An 8575-nucleotide genomic window follows, 5' to 3' on the forward strand; every position below is an offset into this window, starting at 1 on the left:
CTTCTTATCCTTGATCCTTCATGTGATGTCTTGATTTGTCGATTTACATGATTTCTCTCTCCAAAACACTCAAAACACCTATAAAGTTGCATGATTTAGGATGAAAATGAATTACAACGACTAGAATGAAAATAATACAAGAAGTTCCTCAATTTATTGAGTCATAAAAGACATATTATAGAATATCATATTAAATTCACACACAAAATATAATATCATAACAGTATAAATAAAATTAAAAAACATTAAGAGAATTGTAATATTTGTTGCTCCCCCTCTAACTCTATCCTTGTGTGACTCCATTCCTTCATGTTATACTTGGGGCTCGAAAACAAGAATGAACGACAAGAACCTCAATATACAAGGTCAAACTATGATTAGAGTATTCTTGAATTTTGGTGATTGGAATTTTGAAAGAGTTTAAAGGAAAATTGAAATTTTTTCCGAAATTCACCAAACAACCCATACCCTTATCTCTCCTTGGAATTTTTTGTTGTTGTTGTTGTTAATATCATACAAAGTTAGCAACTCTCATTAGTCCCACATTAGATATCAAAAGACAATTTATATACTTCCTCATACAAAACATCCATCAACAGACAAAATAATCACGATGATGACCTTAGCTGGTAGCATTATTTTACAAGTACAATGATAATGTATCCTATAAGTGGTTTCAAATGGCAATTGTGGACTTGTGAACAAATCAGTCTTCTTTTTTACTTAAATTTTCCTTTGATGGATAGTTAATTTGTGTTATCAGGAGGATGCAATTGGAATAAGCGGATACGATAAATATAAAACTTAACATGTTGACATGTAAGAGATGTAAGAGTATTTTTATATGGAGTTCTTAAATTCCAAACAATCTGAATTAAAACCTTAAATTCAACAACAACAAAAAATCAAAAATAATGATTTTAATGAAATTTAACTACTTTTTTTATTAACAATTTAAATAATATTATAAAAAAAGATAAAATAGTAAATAAAATACTTTAAATGAAAAGTAAAATGGGAAACGGAAAAATCCAGCTCAAATTTATCCATTTTCATTTTAGGACAATGATTTTAATATTAGATTAAAAATATCCAGAACCAAAATATAATTAATATTACATTAAAATTTGAAAGTAAGGTCATTTTAGGACAATACTTTTTTCTCCAAATGTGCCATTCATTGCAATATTGAGGGAGTTGTAAATTGTACTCGTGATAATCACATGGAAGTTTTACCCCACACGCTATTTTATTTTACCTTGATCCCAACATTTCACACAAACTATAAAACTAGCAAAAAGACGGACACTCACGTGTTAGTCTTTCCGCTCTTTTTACTTCGCTAACATTTAAAAATTATAAACGATTTTTTTTTTAATAAAATTTTGATTTTGATTAAAATTAAAATTATAAATGTTTTTTTATTTCAAATTATAGCAAATCAAACTAAACCATTTTTATCTATTTCAATGACACCAACAATAAAGAGAAAAGAAACAAACATATATAAGAGAAAGATTACGCTTGTTCAAAGACTTGTTGGGAGAATCACCTTTACCTAGTGCATCTCCGGAAAAAATATGGTCCATCAAAATAATTGAAAATATAAAAAAGCTAATCTCTGAACTCTCTCTAGCTCTCCTCTCGTCGCCTTCCTTTCCTACAATCCAAAGTATCTGATCTGATGTAACCTCAACGTATGGTGGTGCGACGTGGTTCACCCTCCGCACCACCGGCGCCTCTCTTCGTTTTCAGCTGTACTCCGTTCTAGCTCTCCCTTTTCCGATTCCAAATCCGGTTCCGGTGGTAGGTGTTTCTGCTTCGTCATATCTCATCGACCTCTGTTCCAACGTCGGTTAGTTGGAGTTGTTCGAGTTCGAGGTTTGCTGTGCTGGGAAGAGGCGCTGTCGCCGGCTGTTAGGTTTGTTTTTTGTGGTGGCGTTGTGGTGGTGCAGTGTTGGTTCGCAGTGGTGACGTGATGTTTTTTTCATGGTCGTTACTGGGTGACTCGTGGTGGTGTTGGTGGAGTTTTGTGGTGGTGCCTCCACCTGGACGGAGGTTTGGGGTGTTATAGGAAGGTGGTGCCGCCTCTGGTCACAGCGGGGTTGGGTTGTGCTGCCGCGATGGTTTTCCGTACAGTGGTGGTTTTTTCATCCCCTTCGCATTTTGTTTTTCCGGTTCCAAGTCCTTCGTTTGTTTTCCGGTTCCGTTTCCACTTCCAATCTGCTATCTATTCGCGGTGGTTTCGGTTGTGTGGTGGTTGTGTGTATGAAGGTGTTGCGTGGTGATGGTGGTGAGTCGGGTGTGGTGGTGGTGGTGACGATGATGCATTGGTGGTAAGCTGTATTTCGCTGCTATTTCCGGTGACTGTAGGTGTGTCGGATGTTGATGGGTGGTTCAGTGGATGTGTAGGTGGTGACGGGGTGGTCGGTAGTGGTGACAGACATGTGGTGTGGAGGAGGTGGTGTGTGGTACCGACTTGTGTGATTCATCTCCAGCGGTTGCAGGTGTGGCGGCGTCTCTTTCATTCACGATTAATCCTCCTTCAACGAACTCCTAGATCATTTGTCGTCGTAAGGATCGTGGTGGTTGTGGCCCTAGTGTTTTCGATTTTGCTTGTTCAGTGGGAGACCCCCCAAGCTCACTGTTTGTGCGTGCCCTTTTTGGACTCGAAGCTGGTGTCAGAACAATTTACGAAAGGGAGCTTTTTAAGGGGGTGATTGTGTTGTTTAGGTGAGAAGATGGGTGTTTGCTGAGGGTGATTTCTTTTGGAGACTGCCTCTGTTACTCGGGTCCTTGTTCGTCGTCACTAGCTCTTGTTTGTGTTTCTTGGGGTTGTTTTAGGTGTTTAGGGTGTTTGAAGGAAGCGGGTCCCGTTGAGTTGAGTCTTTTCCTTTTGATATGTTGGTTGTTTGCACCACCGCATATCATGTCGCCTGTCAGACTTTTTGTGTGCTGGTTTTCGGTGGGCCGATTACTTTTACTTCGAGATCGGGAGTCGGTGGCTAGTTGCTATCTTGTTTGGCGTTATTTGGTGTTTCTCTGGTGTACCGAGGGTTAGGGGTGCCCTTCTGATTTGGTCTAAAGTTTGGTGGGCCGATCACTTTTGATTCGAGATCGAGAGTCAGTTCGTTTGGATCAAGTTTGGTTTTGGGCTTTTTATGGTTTCTTTCGGTGTTCCGGAGGTTTACAGGTGGTGGATGCTGATTGATCTTTAAAATAGTGGCTCAGCTTTGGTGTTGAGGAAAAGGTGTTTCATTTAGAGGGGTTTTTTCGGAGGAGTAGTGGCGATGTTGGGTATGGATACCGTTTTTCAGTGGTTGTTTGATGAAGGAATCTGTTTTAGATGGTGTGATGTTAGGAGGTTTTTATTTTGGTTTTGATTTGTGGTTATGGTGTACCGTCTATATGCGGCACCGTTTGTATCTTGTTTCATCCATACCTTCATCTTGCGGGGATGACGTTTAATAATATTTGCCGATTCAAGAAAAGAAAAAAAAATGACACCAACAATAATATAATAAAAAACAGAATCTAAATTCGATTTTATTTTTAAAAAAATGACACCAACAATAATATAATAAAAAACAGAATCTAAATTCGATTTTATTTTTAAATGACACCAACAACAATTTTTATTATAGAAAAAATTGTTTATGAGTATAATTGGGATAAGGAAAAAGTAAGTATATATATATTCATCAATTTGTTACACTTTTTAAAGGATAGAAAAAAAACTGGACACATAGATACTAATATCGTGTTTGTTATACTTTTATTTTAATGTTTAAAAAGTTGAGGATAATTTGAAAAAAGAAAATGTCAATTCAAAAGAGTCAAAATATATTATTTTCTTACTCAAAATATATTATTTTCTTTATATTATTTTCTTTATATATATATATATATATATATATATATATATATATATATATATATATATATATATATATATATATATATGGGAGCTCCTAATATGGTCCCCAATTTTAAGGGTTCATCAATGGTCATCTCTAAATGACCTTCTATAGCAGGTTTTAAAGAAAAATTGTTCAATGACCCCACATAGCAAAAAAAATCTTTTTTAAAGTGCAGCTGCAAAGATTACTTTTGTGCCCTTCCATATAACACCAAAGTATGTAGGTGCAAAATCTTTCTCTCTCTCTTCATAGCCATACTACTTCTTCTTCTTCTCCTTCTAAAATAAATATACCGTCAGATTCCTCCAACTAGTAATGAGCATCCAGTCAAAAATTAAAATCTAATGGACAACCTAATGGGACCCATATTGGATCTTAGGGTATGTTTGTTTCTATGGAAAGATAGTAGGGAGGATAGAAAGGGTAGGGAAAGAAGCATCTTCCCTTGTTTGGAACACATTAAAAAGGTTGAGGAAAGAAAGATTTTAGTGGGGCCCACCTAAAAAAACTTTCCACACTTAAATGGACGGAAAGGTTGAAGAAACACCAATATTTGTAGGAAAAGTCCAAAATACCCCACATGTTATTGTTTATATTTTTTACTGTTCGCTTGTCCTTTCTTCTTTATTTCTCAATTTACGGCTTGTTTTTTTTTTGCTTTGCTTTATAATTGCTTTAACACTCACAGCTAGTTGAACATTTTTTTTCCATTGAAAGTAGAGATGTGTATATGTGTGTGCATATATATAATATCAATTCAATGGTATTTTTGTCAATTATTAGATATAAATCTTTCTTTCCTTCAACATTCTACTTCACTTTCTCTTATACCAAACAACTAAAACAATCCCCTCACTTTTTGCTCTTTTTCTTTCCTTTCTCTATCTTTCCATTCACTTTCATTCCCCAACCAAACACAGGCTTAGTTCTTGTTTTGGTTTATCACTTGTGTTTTTTGTGCAGTGACAACAATTTATAATTCACCGTGAAAATGATTTTCAAATTCCACACTTAAAAGTAGGTCTTGGTGATTTGTCTTTAAGGGAATTGATTTCCCTCTTGAAAATGTACTCTCAACTGGTGGTCACATATACCCACAGTTTCTCTAAATCTCACCTTTTTTTTGACAAAAAATCTAAATCTCACATATTTTTCATAAAAAAATAACATTTCAGCACATTTCTGTCTATCACACCAAGAAAGGTTGGGATCTCGGTTGTGAATTGATCAACGAACCAATTGGTTTAAATGGAAGGGTGAAGGTGAAGATGAGATAGAGGAAGAAGGAAGGGCCCGTAGCGATTAATAGAAAGAAATGGAGAGAGAGAGGAGGGAAATGATTCTCAGCCTAGGGATTTAAGGCATAAATGTAATTACATTGTACTAGAAAGCCGACCCGTGCGCCGCACGGGTCTTATGAGTTGTAAAATACTCCCTCCGCCCCAAAATATAAGCAAAAATTGGTCAACAAAAATTAATGTATTTGGTTAAAAATTTGTACCAAATACATTAACTTTCATTGACCAATTTTTGCTTATATTTTGAAACAGAGGGAGTATATGCTAAATAAAAATGCAAAATATTATACTCCCTCCGGTCACATTTATAAGCAAAAAGTAGCTTTTTAGGTACATTGAATAATTAATGTACCTGACTTATAATGTGACTGCATACATTAAATATTCAATGTATCTAAAAAAGTATTTTTTGCTTATAAATGTGACCGGAGGAAGTACTTGAGAAGAAACACATACAATAATGATAATCTGGTACTATAGTGTATAAAAAAAACAGTAAAAAGGGATTTTTTGATTATTTTATACAAACGATTTGTTTATATCAATATCAAAAATTACGAAAAACTTTTTCGTAAAGGACGTTAGATGCATAACCGGTGTCTTCTACATCTTCATCAGTTATCAATATCTTTAAACTTTCTCTTGAAGTAACTCTCGGTACAGCAACATATAGTTGGCTATTGGAGAATACATGCGTCGGAAGATACTGCAAAGGAAAATGTTTTCTTTGAAACTTATGGGCACGTGACTCACTTAATGCACATGCATGATTGGAATTAAATGTGGGCAATATAAGTGTAAACATTAGTGTACCGGGTTGCTTTTTTTTTTTTTTTTATAAGTGTAAACATTGAGAATTGGTTTAGTCACAACAAATCACAACAGTTTTATTTTTTTCTAGGATGACCTTTGAACTAATTTTGTATATTTGATTAAATTCTTCCAAATAATTTGTTCACACGTACGTACACTGTTAAATTGTACCATAACCAATTCTACTCCATCCTTTTCAAAATGAATGATTATTTTATCAAATTATCCTTATTAACTATTGGTTAGTTTTAAAAGTAATACTTTAGAAGTAGTGTGCAGGGTATTAATTGGAGGGTACAGTTGAAAAGAAAAAGTTATTATTGCATTGGAAACTGAAAGTGACATTCATTTTGAAACAATTTTTTTGGCTAAAGCGACACTCATTTTGAAAGGGAAGGAGTAATATTTTTTTTTTCAATCAATGCCACCAAAACAACATTGATTGTCGCATAATCTTAAAAAAAAATCACACATAACAAAATGATAACTAATAAAGTTTTGTACATATTTTTTTTTTTTATAATTTTAACACTAACAATTGTCTATAAAACAAAAAATCAAGTATGAATTGTTAATCATCAATCACAATTAGAATAAATGCACCAGATTGTGAACTATCACCGGAAACAATGAACTTACAATAACATTCCATAACATTTCACTTGTTTAAATTACCATACTTATTTGTTCCCTTATGTAAATTTACTGTCAAAAGTGAATAAGATGCAGTGATCTTGGACAAACATCAATTACTTATTCCTCCTGCAACGGCTCTAAGAACAATATATTAGCCGTGTTTTTCATTTTTTACAAACATGAAGCCACACAAAAATAATTTCAGAACGTATGGAAGTCAAATTTGAATTAATCCGGTGCAACAATATTGCAGTTTCTTATCTGTAAATAATCGTATTATTAACATACTTGTTCTTCTGCATATTTATTTCGCTGAGTTTATTTATATAATATAGACAAATTATTCATTTCCTTATCTGATAATTACAATTTCTCCATATTTATGCACTACTAACAGCACAAAGAAAACTTGAAAAGGGTTCAAAAACATTAAAAAGAGGCTCTGACAATGAACCATACAAATCCCATTTGAATTACTCCCAACACTAACCACCATAAATTGGCACGTAAATGGTATCATTATTTCCGGCAAATGGTGCGCTAATCCTGATTCTAGTCCCTTCACAGAGTCTTCGCACATCAACAAATCGTTTCCACTGCCCACCAATCCTGAAGTGTTGATAAGGACCAGTCCCAAAAATTATGATGCACTCCCAAACAGCACTTAACAACCTTCTCAAACCTATCCTTAATAACCATAGCAAATTCACCTACTCTAACAAAGACCAAAGTGACCCATGCACCCAACCGAATCCCATAAAAATAGAACCATTGATCCTCACGACCAAAACTTCAAACCGGTTGCCCTTCTTATCAATCAGCATTGCATATCGGGTGATTTGGTCACCAAAATCAGCAGCAAACATGTTAGGTAGTATCACAGTGCCCTAGCAAAAAAATAAAATGGAAAATGGTTAGATTGTATTTTAAAAGGCATATAAAACATACAAATAATGGGGAAATAGGGACACCCATATCTTCAACTTCGTATTCAACAGTATGCGATCTATACTTGACACCAAAAGGATTTTTGTCCAACAGACTATAGAATCGAGCAAGAAAAAACCATCAATCAGACGTGCAGAAAAATTGTTCCATTACCAATCATTTGAAATCATTTGAATATGAAAGATGAAAAGAAGATGCAAGTAAGTAGTTCAATCAATTACAGTATATATAGCATATGTGTGAAGAGATACTTGTCTTTGCATTGGAAACGCACAAAAAAATTACTGGATATTAAAAGCTGATCGGAAGGTTGATATTCTAAAAGTCTTAAAATAAGCACGTTTTCTGTTGATTTTCAATGAAAGTCGTTCCATTATTCATAAAAGAATGCACTTAATGTGGCCATGAGAATAGGAAGGGCAACAATAGACAGGGTATTAAAAATTTCGGATTGTACAAACAGAAGGAGGGATGCACATGTATTGGAAAGCCGCATAACTCATTTACTGCACGTGTATTGGAAGTGTTGCAACAAACTCTCAAAACAATTTGAATTTCAAATTTCACAATTAGAAGGAGGAAAAAATTAGGGTTGCTTAGCAAGCATTAATTACATGGAATTAGAGGGAAAAATTAGGTTTAGTGATAAGCAAGACCTAATAAGCTTTAAGAGTAAGTGATGGGGCCATGGACAAAAAAAAAAGTGAAACCTACATTAGAAGGTCAATTAAAGAGGACCATGGATGGACCTTTCAAATAGAGGATCATATTAGGGGCTCCCTATATATATATATATATATATATATATATATATATATATATATATATATGGGAATGCTACAACACACCCACTCACTTTTGTGAAGGTGTGTTTTAGCATGATGCACCTTTATGAAATGGACAAAAAAACCACTTTTTCTTTTTTAAAAGTTGTATTAAGTAGTGGGCAGTTTTGTAATT

This window comes from Medicago sativa, chromosome 6 (assembly GCF_051527215.1).
Source record: "Medicago sativa cultivar Bolivia chromosome 6, Bolivia_mono, whole genome shotgun sequence".
NCBI classification, from domain to species: Eukaryota; Viridiplantae; Streptophyta; class Magnoliopsida; order Fabales; family Fabaceae; genus Medicago; species Medicago sativa.